Source organism: Poecilia latipinna, unplaced genomic scaffold (assembly GCF_001443285.1).
Source record: "Poecilia latipinna isolate Pla-1442-1.1 unplaced genomic scaffold, P_latipinna-1.0 Scaffold916, whole genome shotgun sequence".
Taxonomy (NCBI): Eukaryota; Metazoa; Chordata; class Actinopteri; order Cyprinodontiformes; family Poeciliidae; genus Poecilia; species Poecilia latipinna.
The window spans coordinates 154,756-168,538 of NW_015113532.1; positions in this window are offsets into that span (position 1 = coordinate 154,756).

Sequence of the window (13,783 nt, forward strand, 5' to 3'; positions counted from 1 at the left end):
AAAACAGATATTTTTTTCCTTATAACACTTAAAAAGTAGTAAAATTTTTTTTTTTTTTTTTTTTTTTTTTTTTTTACATTTAAACAAAACATAAACTACTGTGCTGGTTATTGAGCTTCATCTCTGGGTCTCTGCAGGAGAGTGACAGAAGTGACTGAGATCACACATTTTTAAAATGCTATGTAAAAATAAAAATAATAAATTACTAATAAAAGAAAAACAGTCCAAATTTTAGATTTATTTGGCTAAAGTCAACATTGTAAAATATTTTGTCTGCATTCTCTGTTTATGTTATCTGAAAATCTAAAACCACATACTCTAACGCCATACATGTAGGAGACACCTGTCTTTTCCAACATTCATGTGCGAGTCAGTTGGTAATGTAAACCGTGACAGGTCTTCTGCATCAAACCCACATATTTAGCCTTGGAGACGCTTGCCAACATCCCAGGGAAGCCCCCTTCCCCAGTAGCTTGGAAAAACAATTCTACATGGAAAACCATTAAAAACCATCCTGAGTAAATTCCTCAGGATGGACTCCCAACTTCTGGCATCATTTCCCCGCCTAAGGTACGGAGAAAATATGACATGGAAAAGCTCGAAATCCTCTCTGTTTACGGGAGTTAAGAAGCGGGTGTTTAATTAGAAAGTTTCCTCGAGGGTTTACGAGACACCCCCGCTTTTGTCAGCTCCTGGAGTATTTTCCTGAACCCCATTACAGCAGCAGCAGCGGCAACAGCAGCAAGTAATGGAGTTTTATAGGTGTTGCTCTTAAACTGTATGCAGAGAGGGAGGGAACACTGACTCGCACACCATCATTAGATCTGGCTTGAGTCTTGGTCTTGCCTTGGGCTGCTTGTGTATTGAACTTAATGGTTTGACCCATGTCTCTCAGCTGAAACGGGAAATTTAGCTTTATTAACACATCCTAAACTGTTTCTAGCAATGATTTTCTTATCTGGGAACGTTCCCAAAAACGTTCCCAGATAGGACACACAAACACGAGCGCCACTGGAAAGCAAAAAGGAGATTGCAACTGGACTGTTCTGCTGTTGCAAAAATACCACCTGACGGCTCCGTAATGATAAGAATGATGGGCTCTAATTTCCCTGGTGGTCCCAGACATACAATGGAACTTTTGGGCGAGATATCCCTTGCTTCTCTTAAAATATTTAAACACGGATGTCTGTGTACCTTAAAAAACTGTGTAATGGCTTAATTTGTTGCCTTATTACAGCCATGTGTGGTGGTGGTGGTGGTGGGATTTTATGGTGTGCAGTGAAGGAAATACACTGTCTGTGTGCGGTCCTGATGTCTCCTGCAGCCTGTGGGACATGTACGTCTCTGACGCCATGTTTTCATTGACTGGGAAAGGCCCCCCTCCCGATGCTGAACTCTGGGTGCAAAGAGGCAAACCAAAGAGAGAGTTCATTCAATATTTCTATAAACTGTTTTTTACTTCTACTAATAAACCCAAGATATTAATCCTGAGCATAATATTTACATCACTTTGCAGAAAGTGTTATTGAGGGCTGAACTTTATTATGTTTAGCTACTCTACAACCACAAATTTCAGTGTATGTGGCAAGACACATATAACTGTTAAAAATGGGAAGGGATATGCTAAATGGTTTTTAAACATTCATTCAGACACGCATCTGAAAAGATATGAATAAGACGTCTTTTATTGTATTAGCTCAGCCGAAATTAGACTTTTTCACTTTTTTCCAGGGTCGCCATCTATGGATGTGTCCACCTTCCCATAAACTATGACCAGCTTCACCGCCCCTGCAAAAGAAAAGCAGTTCACAGCTTGATGCAGCCACAATAATGTTTCACTGCGCTATCTTTTTAAGGTGCAATGTCGGTTTAATGTATTATGCAGTAAATGTATTACTACAAAACACGTTTTGCAGTAAAGACAAACTGTTCAGTTTTGGTTTCATCTGACTTGAGCACCTTGTTCCAGATATTAGCTGTGTCTCTTATCGATTGTCGCACACTACAAATGGGGCTCATTTTGGGTTTTCTTTCAATAATGGCTTTCTTCTTGTTATTCTCCCATACTGCTGCCACTATCTATGCGTAGTGTGTTTTTCATTCCACAGGCATTAGTCTTTCTCACCTAGATAGAGTCGCTGAAAGAGCTACAGTTGCCATTATTACAGAGAGCAGTCCTGGACCAGAGCTCGCTCATTTTTTGTGTGTTCCCTCTGTGTTCTCAAACCTCCAGTTGGTCACGGGAGATGCCCACTCACGCTGAGCCAGGTTCGCCCCGCTGTGAGGGAATTTTCCTTTCCACTGTTTCCTTACTCATGCACAGCATAAGTCACAGTTAATGACTCAAAATAAACTGTCCACTGTCACTACATGCTTGCTCAGGAGGAGGGACTGCGGCAACGTCAGTAACTCGACACTGGGTTGTTGGGGGTCGTGGGGGGGTTCAGGTGGAAAAACCTTTTTCTAACCTATTAGCATAACAAACTGAACTTCACTGCTTTACACAGAGTTATAAGTATGGACAAATTCGAATGTATGACACAGAATTTCAATTTATCTACATGACAGGATTGAATTGGTTACATTGGATCTGCCTTAAGATGGCATTTCTTGTTAATTAGCGCTTTGTAAATAAACTGAATTGAAATGAACTGAATTATTTCCATTGCGTTGTTTGTTTACTAATTCTAAAAACATCTGAGGCCTTCACAGAACAGTTGACTTTGTACTGAGGTTAAATTACACAGACGCATATACTAATAATGCAAAGTCACCTAATTAGATGACTTCTCATCTAATTAGTAAATAGATGCACCCTTATTTGGGTGCATGCAATTACAGGCCGCACATCTCAGTTCTATCTATCTATCTATCTATCTATCTATCTATCTATCTATATATATATATATATATATATATATATATATATATATATATATATATCTATATATATATATATATATATATATATATATATATAATTAAATACATGTTTTTGTTTGCCACACTTATGATGTTTGTGGCTGTACCATGTAAAGTAAAAAAGGATTTAAATGCTTTTGCAAGACACTATACTTTAATTTCTTCTTTTGAGATGCATAAAATCTACTGTTTAAACACACATTTCTGGTAATCCACCATTACATTCTCCTTTTTAACCAATTATTTTAATGAAGAGCCATCGTTCTGTTCTTCCCTTCAGGCTCAGTCTGTCCTTTCTGCTAAAATAACATCAACATTATCAGAGGTGCGGAGCCAGTCGATATCCCGAGGCTCAGAACTACAAAACAGGCTTTGACTGAATATTTTTGGTTCACATCCAATCCAATTACCTCACAATGCAATTCATCTGTTTTCTGCTAAGCTTTTAGTTCAGAAACATGCTGGGCAACAAAGAGACCTCGCTGCTCCCACTTCAGATATTACTCAGACAGATGACTGGATGTGCCAGTGCGGTGGTCGGCTGGATTCCCTCCCAGAACCGGGGGAGCTTTCTGACACATGATCTCACGAAAGCATTTCAAAAGATAACACGCCGGTATCAGATTTCAGCCCGCGTACCCCTGACAAAGAGGATGCAAGACGATCAAACACTCATGCATCTTTGATGCTTAAAGGTGCGGGTGGACTCCCACTTTGATGAGGGGTGGGGGGAACTGGGATCAGATCAGACCACCTGCTTTTGCTGGGAGCTCTGGGAAAAAAAAACAAAGAAAAATAAGAGATTAGTTTAGATTAAAGTGACATTTGAAGATAAAGCCAAAGTGTTGTGACGCTATAGATGTTAGCATACCCTCACATCAAACTGGTCTGCATGTTCTGCCTGAATTTTACTATAAATCATTTTTCTATCTTCTTGAGGCAATTTTGAGACGTTTCAATTCCAACTTTAAAGGCAGCATGAGACAAAATGGGGAAAAGCTATTTTTTTCTATTTAACTCTGTGAGATGACATAACCGAGAAAAACTATAGTTTATTCAAAGCCATAGGGCCATGAGTGTAGTTCTTCTACACTGAAATCATCACTTTTTGCTCTGCGTATATTGGACCGTCATGGAAAATTAAATATTGGAAAAAAAAAGTCTGCAACATTGGTTATGATACATATAATCTGACTCGAAGAGACAAGAAACGCCAACAAAAAATTACAGTGCTGCAGTTGCTTTAATAGTTTTTAATGTGTCATAAGACTCAATGTTGATAGTTCTCAGTCCGCTCTGAGCTTTTTCACATTTTTGTCAAATTACAACCAAAAGTTTTTCATAAATTCATCGTGATTTTATGCAACAGGTCAAATTAAATGTTTACTTAGACGAGAAGTGGACAAAAATAATGAAACACAATGTTAATGTTTGCAGAGAATACTCAGTCCATTATGTCATTGAGAAGTTACCTAATTACTAAACAGAGATGTGTGTAGTTTAATTTCAATACAAATCCAGTTATTGTGAAGGCCTCTGAGATTTGTTGGAAAATATTAGAGAACAAACCAGCATCATGAAGACCAGCAGAAAAGTGAAGGGAGGGTGAGGTTATTGAACAATATCCTGGATCACTCATCAGTAAATTATATGAAAATAAAGTATAGCACAGGACTACCAATACAGGCAGTTAAAAGGTCATGTCAGGCAATGGGAGCAATAATCAGAAAAGCCGCAAAGAGACATATGGTGAGTCTGGAAAAGCTGCAGAAATCCACAGCTCAGGTGGGAGAATCTGTTGGCATGACAACTCTTAGTCACTCACTCTCCACAAACATGGCCTTTATGAAAATGGGGCCAGATGAGAGCAGTTTTTCTTTAGAAAGGCACAAATCGCAGCCAAGTAGGTCACACAGCAAACACACATCACAAAGGAGTCTGATCAGAAAAGACAAAATGTATTTATTTATTTATTTATTTATTTATTTATTTATTTATTTATTTATTTATTTATTTATCTACTTGCTTTTGAAGACTGGCCCAGCGCATGACTCCATGTCTCAAGTGAAACACGGTGGTAGCAGCATCATGGTGTGGGAATGCTTTCTTTAAATAGTGATAGAGATGCTGCTCATGTTGATGTTAAAAAACAGATTGGACTATAAATCCTGGAAGAAAGCACGGAGCAGGGATTAACCTTTAAAACAGGACAATGTCCCTTCACTTACAGCCAGAGGTAAAATTCAATCATTTACATTGTATAAGATAAAGGAGCCGTCTTATACAATGGCTCCATCAAAGTGCAGCCCTACTGAGAGTCTATGGAAGGAATAGAATATCACAGAAGAGATAACATGGCACAGCTTTAGCTATTTTGCAAAGAAGAATTAGCAAAAAAATGACAGCCTGTACGTGCAAAGCTGACACACATCTGCTAATATCCTCTCTGCTCTAATTGCAGTGAAGGTTGATTCTATAATGTGTTGATCCTGAATTCAAACACACGCACACACTTTTCAAATTCTTATTTGCAACAAATTCCGAAAATGATTAACCAGTTCCCCTCTGCTGTACAAATATATATGCAACACTTTGTGGCAGTATCATCAAATGACATAGCAGCAAGATACACTGAAACTAGAGTTTGTGACACAGGAAACGGCAAAAGTCTTAAACGGTGTGAATACTTTTGGAAGCCACAGTAAGCAAGTTCTTACCACAGCTAAATAGAATTTATTTTAACTAACCCTTAACATTTAATGGCAGGACATGGTTTTCCAAACAGAAAATATCCTGCTACTTTTATTTCATTGCACCTTGATCTGACACAAGTTGAATCTGGATGAAAAATTGTATGCACTGTTTCTCAGAACTGCATATTTGTTCAATAGTCTGCACTGATTTTCTTTCAGGTGAAGCAATAAAATGTATAAGGTGGAAAACGTCTCTCTCAAACGTCCTCTTACCTCAGCTACACAGTAACCTTTTGTCTATTCAGTGATGAGTTCAAAAAGATGTCTCCTGACTTTCTTCTCACCGTGAAAACAGTGGCCTTGCACGCGAGAAAATCTAAGTACAAGCTTGCATCTGACATTTTCCCTTCTCTCTCACCACATTCAAAAACAATGCAGCTTTGAGCAAAGAAAGAGGGTGGATGCTAAAGAGACACACTGTTATTGCACATAAAAACCACCCACTCAAAGCTAAAGAAACTGAAGGTTGACTGGCTGCTGAGTCTCCCTCTGTGGCTGTTAGCAGGGTGGGGTGGGTGGGATTGCTGGCGACAAATGAGCTCCTATGCATTATAGTCAGTGTGAAAACTGACAAGAAAAGAAAAGAGGAAGACGGAGCCCTGAAGCCGGGCTGACATTTAAAGGGTTTCTGGCATATCGTTCCACTACTGCACCACTAGATGGCAATGTGGCCACAGATAAGTTTCAGGTGTAGACAGCGTCTCCTCGTCTCTCGCTCTCTCTCTCTCCTTCTCTCTCACATAATATTTTCCAGGAGATGATCCAGACTTAATATCCAGCTATGGGGAATTTATCAGGGCAGATTTTCTTTTCTTGACTGAGGCAAACAGTCTTCAGACATAACACATTTTCGAAATCTCTCTTACACTTACTTTGTCAAATGCTTTCACGCAAATGTATGCACACACTTACTGCAGATTATGGAGGGATTTATCCAAGTTTAACGACCTAATTTGGAAGGGAAATATTAACTGATGGCCGTGCTCTCTGTGCTCATTTTAATTTCCTTATCGTCTCCCGAGGTGACCAACATCTCCATATGAATGACTTTTATCAGGAAGAGTGATAACTGCTTCCTTTGTTTTTTACAACAATGCCGTCACTCTCAGACAGCATGTAAATCTCTCTGCTTCTCATTCTGATCGTATCCAACAGGGGCGAAGACGCCAAAAGACAGCGGCCATATTTGCCCATAACCCCTCACAAACTGTGAGCCGGGAAGGTAGTAATGCAGCGTGACAAGTCACAAGGCTGTGAAGAGCGTTCCTACTGAACTCGTCATTATCGGGCAATGAAAAAGCATTTGAAGTCTATCCGTTTGCAAGTATTTCCTGTTCTCCAGAGTCTTCCGTGTGCCTCCTGGCTGCTTCGCCAATAAATGCTGGCCTTGCCTAGCCAGTCAGTTTAGGTCAGGGGTGTCCACAGTATGACCCCAGAACCATTTGCAGTCTCTGGACTGATTTTGTGCAGTTCAAGAATGTTATAAATTTGTCCCCGCCAGCAAATGATGCAGATGCAGACGTTTTATTTTTATGAAGGGTATTTTGGAAATCTTACTATGGAACGACACAAAGTATTCACCTTTTAATAACCAGTGATTTTTTTGCTTTCTATTTGATTTCATAGTAAGTAGTACTACATTTATCCAATGACTTTTAATCCAAAGTACATTGGATTTTTATGCTATGTGCTACACATAAATAGAAATGCCAAATCATATTCTATAGAGACTATTTTTTTCTCAATATTTTCAGTCCAGTTCAAAGTAATTTGCAAACTAGATGCCTTTCTGTTTGCAAGCCTCTCCTACAAAGTATTCGACTGCTTCATTTAATACATATATATTGATACTGCATGCTCGGATTATTGTTTATCAGATACAAAAAAATTATATAAATACAAATATGATTCGTTGCGATTTTAGCTCTCAAAAAGCTTTTTTTTCCCCCTGCTCCTGTCAGTACTTTTAAATTGGCAATTTTGTCCTGTGTGACAAAATGTGACGCTTCTGTTCAGAACTGTGTGACAAAATGTGACGCTTCTGTTCAGAAGTGGAGGTGTGCCGCTGTGTCAGACTTTCTGTCTTAACATGACGGACTCACATAAGGTACTTAAAGCTTATAATGAAACCCAGTGTTAAAGTTCTCAGCAACGTCATTCCTGACCTGTCAGATCTGTTGCTTCGCCTTCATAAAGCTATTTGTTCACCACTGTGTTTGTCACGCAAACTTCTGAGGTTTTTCACAGAATAAATTGAATGCCATGTATCCTTTTCCTTTATCTTCATCATTATGTAAAATCCAGGTGAAATAGACAATATGTTAAAACAGGTGTTATTTAGTAAACTACTGCAGACATTGTGAAAACCTGCATAGAAATTAATTTCTTTTTCCTCAGTATCACAAAGTACATGTTTTTTTTTTTTTTTTTTGGAATCATAAAGAAAATGGAAATAGCTGCAGTGTTAATGTTTAGTTTAATCTACATTTCTTTCCAAGACACACCTGAGGCTTAGCACACTGTGAACCCAAATCACTGCCTATTGTGGATAGAGGGAAGCCGGGGAGTCAAAATATAAACAATAGAACCATTTTTACACAAAAAAAGAGTAAAAGCCCATGAGAAACTCTTCCAGTCAAAACTAACACTACTGAGTTTGTCTCTCTGCAAAAAAATAAAACTGTAGTTTTACTGGAATCACAATTAGCCCTCTGTTTCTCCTGCTTGATAATACACACACTAGTAAACAGGAAGAGGGCTGTGGGATACCAGAAAATGTATTACTTCTCCACAGATAAAATTATTTTGGCTGGGCTGGTGTTTCTAAATTTTTTTGTTATTTACTTAGAAAAAAAAATCCATAAGAAAAGCTGCCACATGCAAACAACACTGTTGGGAATTGCTGTCTATTTATCTTTGATAAAAAATATAATCACAAGAGTGCTATTTTAAGCCACAATGTAATGTATTCATATTCCTTAAATCTTTGCACATTTTTCATGTTACAACTTCAGTATGTTAAATGGCATGTTTTAGAAAAAGAGCAACACAAATTTGGATGTCACTTAAAATGGCAGGAAAGTGATACTTAGTATTAAAATTGTTTTGTTAATACTTTTTACATTATTGTATTTCATTGATTGATGTATTAATTAGTCAGTCTACATTAGTCAGTTTGCCAACTGCTTTGTTTAGTTGAGCTGCTTTTATTGACTTGCTCACCTTAGATTGTTTTTAAATTGGTCTGCAAATAAACTGTGGCCTGATTTGACTGGAAAAGTGTGCTGTGCATTTATACTTAATCCCCTATTCTCTGAAACCCCAAAATAAAATCTTCTGAAAAGAAATTGTGTAAGAAGTTGCCTGATTAATTATGGCACTCAAAAGTGGTATTTTCTGAGTTCACCATTGCAGAGCAGTACCTAGGCAAAGTTAGCATCCAAAATGGCTGCTGCACAACGTAGAAAATGAGGCCGAGTAGAGCTAGTCATTTGGACTTCTGATGGTTAGTATCTCTTTAAAGGAGCAGCTCTCGTCGGTGTTTTAAGATATATGCCTGAACATGTTCCTTTTATGTTTTATGAAAGGAAATAGAGATGAAACTTCTCGTGTTTTCTGATCAGAAGGCTCTGAACCAGGCATGAGATCTTTCTCACTTCTGAGACAAAATGAACTCAGCATTTGTTGACAACAGATTCCACCTACACATAAATAGTCTCAGAGAGGTCTCTGAAAAACACAAGTGAACAAGGAAGTGACAATTGAAAATGGTCTAGTCCATAATTAACCCAAATGACTTTGTTGCCATAAATAAACATTTGCTGTCACAAATAAACAGTCTGGCAAATACAGTCCATCTCTGTGTAATTTAATTTCAATATTTCCTGTGAATATTTTGTTATGGAACAACAGTGAACAAAATGAAGACCAAGAAACACAGCAGACAGGTCAGAGATACAGTTGTAGAAAGGTTTGGCACAGGGTTACGTCAAACAGCATTCACCCAGACTTTGAACTTCTCACAGTACTGAAGCATTGAATCATATATTCTAGAAACAAATGGACGGCACACTTTAAAATTTTTCATTTGCCCAAAATTTTGATTTTCCTTCCGCTTCTACTTTTTAAATTTGTTATCACATAAAATCTCAACAAAATGCCGTCATGTGAAAAAGTTCACAAAGTACATGCAGTGATATACTCATCATCCAAAAAGATAAAAAAATATTGCTACACTACTGGTATTGTGCTATATTGACTACGTACTAGATAGTTTGGTTAACTTCCACCATATCAAAGGGAAGACTTTGGACCAAAGTAAGATTGGCCTCCATCTTAAAAGTCTAGATTTAGATGTCACTGTAAGAAAGGATTGTAAAGTAATTCTGTTTGCTATTATGCTCGAGGGGGCTTGGAGGGGAGGGGGGCAGGAATGGCAAGTCTTTTGGTTGCTCAGGTCACCAACCCTTGACCTTTGTCCCCAACCCTTCAATCTCTGACATCTGTCCTGCTTTCCCGCCTTCCCTGCCCCTCCTTGTTCCGCAACAGGAATTCAGAAGTGTCAAAGGGTAGAAATGTGGCTTCCTGATGCGCCGCAGATATTTTACAAAGATCAAACACCGTTGTTTAGATGATGGCTGCTCGGTGTGACAAATATGCCACGTACATGCACACCACACATCATATCAAGGCGTTTGCAGCTGAAAATAGACCTCTTTGTATGTGTAGTCTGCTTTGTCTGAAAAATAGGTCTTTAGGCTATGACATAACAGTGCGCCACAGAGAGCCTTCTGCTTTTCTAGCTGCTGTAGATGGCTGCAGAGGGGGAGGGGAGGGAGATAGTGGGGGAGGTGTTACATAGTGTACTCACACGCACAAAAGGCTTACTTATTTTCATCTGATGCCACAAGCTTTATTTACACACACAAACTCTCACTGAAGCTTCTTCTTCTCCTTCTGGTCTGTAAGCTGCTGGTTTGCAGCAAAATAAATACATAAATAAATAAATAAAATAAAAGTAAAAACCTAACACCAGACGCTCCACTGTATACTCCCCCCCGCTGCAGAGTGATCTATCTATCCTTGTGGTAAATGACACAACAAGAGGCGTGTGACTGCCAGCGCCCCTCCCCCACCCCTACATATTACCAATGCTTCTCAGTGCTGTCTAGAAAGGCCATGTGACCCTCATCAGCTTCCCCAGTTGGGGGAGGGGAGGCAGACTGAACCTGTTCTTTGTTAGGGAGGTCAGTCCCGGCTGTGTGGCAGGAAGCTACTCTACCGCACTGCATGTAATAGAAGGACAAGGAGACAAGAATGTTTGGGGACTTAAATAAAATTCTAATATGTTGGGATTATTTATAGGATTAGACAGCAGAATGTTAAGTGCGTTTGCAGATGTGGTTTCAGTTGCACCAGACAGTGATCTCAGACGTTTTTCAGTGGAGTGTGACAAGACTGGTATGCAGGGTTGGTATGAGACTAGTGTGAAAGTGAGAACTTTTTAAAGTCCCAGAGAAAGGTTGCTTTCTAAAAAAAAAAAAATGGTAGGATGAAAAAAAATAAAACTGCCCCAAGTGGAAAAAAAAAAAATCCCTGATCTTACTGAGGGGTGAAGACAACATGCAGTAGCAGGAATAGGTAGTAGCTGGAAACAGTTTGTGATAGACTGAAAAATTGTGAATCCAAGACGGAGGAGATGATTGCACACATCCCATCATATGCTTCAGAGAATCCATCTGACAGGAAACACTGGCTAACTGACATGTACATGTCACACTCTGTGTGTTTGTTTTCATTGTTTCTCCCGCAGCTGTCTGTTGGGAGAAAACTATCAAGACAAAATTCTAAAACTTTTGTTAATCTTGAGCACAGATTTAGAGATATGAGGATATGCAATGTTTTTTTTAAAGAGAATATCCAGTAGTGAATTTTTACTAACCTACTTTTGCTCAGAATAACAGCAAAATGTATAACAAGTTGACACACTATTATATATCTAATATCAGTTCTGCTGATCTTATAGCTCGAGAATACTACGTAAAGCATGAGATGTGCACTAAAGCTTCAGCTGAAATCTAGAAAGTCAAGAATCCCACATTTTTAGGGGGAATAAAAACACTAAAACTGACAGATGACAAAATGCTTATTTTTAAGGTCTACACTACGTTCATACCAGTTGTGGATCTTTGCGTGTGCATCATGTGCACATATCTTGTGCTATTTTTGTCAGATCTGACTGAGAGTTAAGGCAACAATGACACAGCAGTATGCTGTAACGCGAGTTCTTGATTTCTATGGTGTGATGTTGCAATCTTATAAACTCTCTAAGGTTTCCGACCTGTGCTGTTGTGTATCAGATATCTTGCAGTGTGTAGGTAATCACTTCTATTTACATTTCTAGCCAGTATTTTTTTTGTCGTTTTATTCCTGCATCTATCTGCCTGAATCTAATTTGTAAAGTCTATCCGTTTATGCAATTAGACTTTACTAATTGACATGACAAGTCAAACACACCATTTTACTCTACGTTTACTTACATTCTGCTTATTTGTGAATTTCTACCCTGTCATTACAGATTCAGTTAAAAATACTTAGGTAAGGCTTTTATTAGTATCATGATGACTGCAACTCTATGCAATGCACTGACTGCATTGTGACTGGCGACAGTGAAACAGAACAGGAGAAACAATGAGCTTACAATGGAATGACACATGTACAGTTCATGCAAGTTCATGTTTACTATCATCTGTTTTGTCTTTACTGAACCATTTTAAAAGAAAAAAAAATCTAACTCTCTGGTTTCAAGCATGATGCTCACAGTGTTTTATTTGGTTACTAGCCTCGATAATCCTGACAGAAAGGCACAATTAATTTTAGGATGGCAGCACTTTGGTACTGCAAACAATAGGGTGGAGTTTTGACCAAGTTTTTATAGTTTTGGGTTATAATCTTATTAAGTCAGTGCTTTTATTTGCCTCAGATATCATTTTGTGACTATATGTTCTACTTTTGCTTTTAATTTGGTTGTTGTGTTCAGAAATAGTTGCTCTTTTAGGCGCTCATTATTCTTTTAGAGTCTTTGTATCAGTCATTGTGTTAACTATTAAAGCACCCATTAGATTTGTGTAGTAAAGTGTTCAGATCCTTTTTGCAATATATTTCTATAGATACATTTTACCATTTTCGCTGTCTATAGACAGACAACAAAAAACTGATGAAAAACTTTAAAATTACTTGCAAAGTGTAATAACACACTATATCAGTCGAGGACTAAGTTAGGACATTCCTTACATTTACTCCTATAGAAAATTGTAGTCGTCAAACATGGGTATACAAGATCATGTGCAGATCTTTAGAGAATCAATTTTAGAAGCAGATTTGTCTGTTTAAACATTAAAGATCAAGTTTGGTGTGCTCATAACTGCTGAAGTGAGAGTGAAAACCACGGAGACATCAAAACAACTCTCTGAGGCATTCAGGCAGAAGACAGCAGTATTTTATCTGGTAAGGCATCAACATAAGTCTCAGAAGAATTTGAAATCAACCATTCCACTGTTTGGACATTGGTCTACAAGTGAGAGCTGCCTAAATGCTCAGTTCTGGGGGGAAACCAATGTATTTGTCCTTTCTTTAAAAAGGTGTTCCCTAAATCTTGAAATAACCATGCAAGGCCTGTATTTTGATGGTGGAACAAAAACTGAAATATGCCACTAGTTTAAAGTTTGCAGATGATACACCTTACATACCAATTATTAAAACACCTAACAGTGACATGAATAAAACATTTAAACAGAGAGTACATAAAAGGAAATGTTATTTAATATTATTTATTTATAACATTTTATTTTAGAAAGTTATTCTCAGTTACTCCATTAATTTGCTTACTCACGCTTGGTTTGGCTTAGGCTACTCAAATAAAAGCTTGATACAAGCACAATATGGTGGCAGTAGCACAAAAATGTATGCTGCGCCGCTGCAGCGGTTTTTACGGTAACCGAAGGAATGTGTCACACTGATGTCAACTTGTTATTTACTTTCCAAATCTGAATGACTGAGCAAGGCGAAAGGAGAATTAATCAACCGCTGGTTGACCGGGCAGGCGAAAA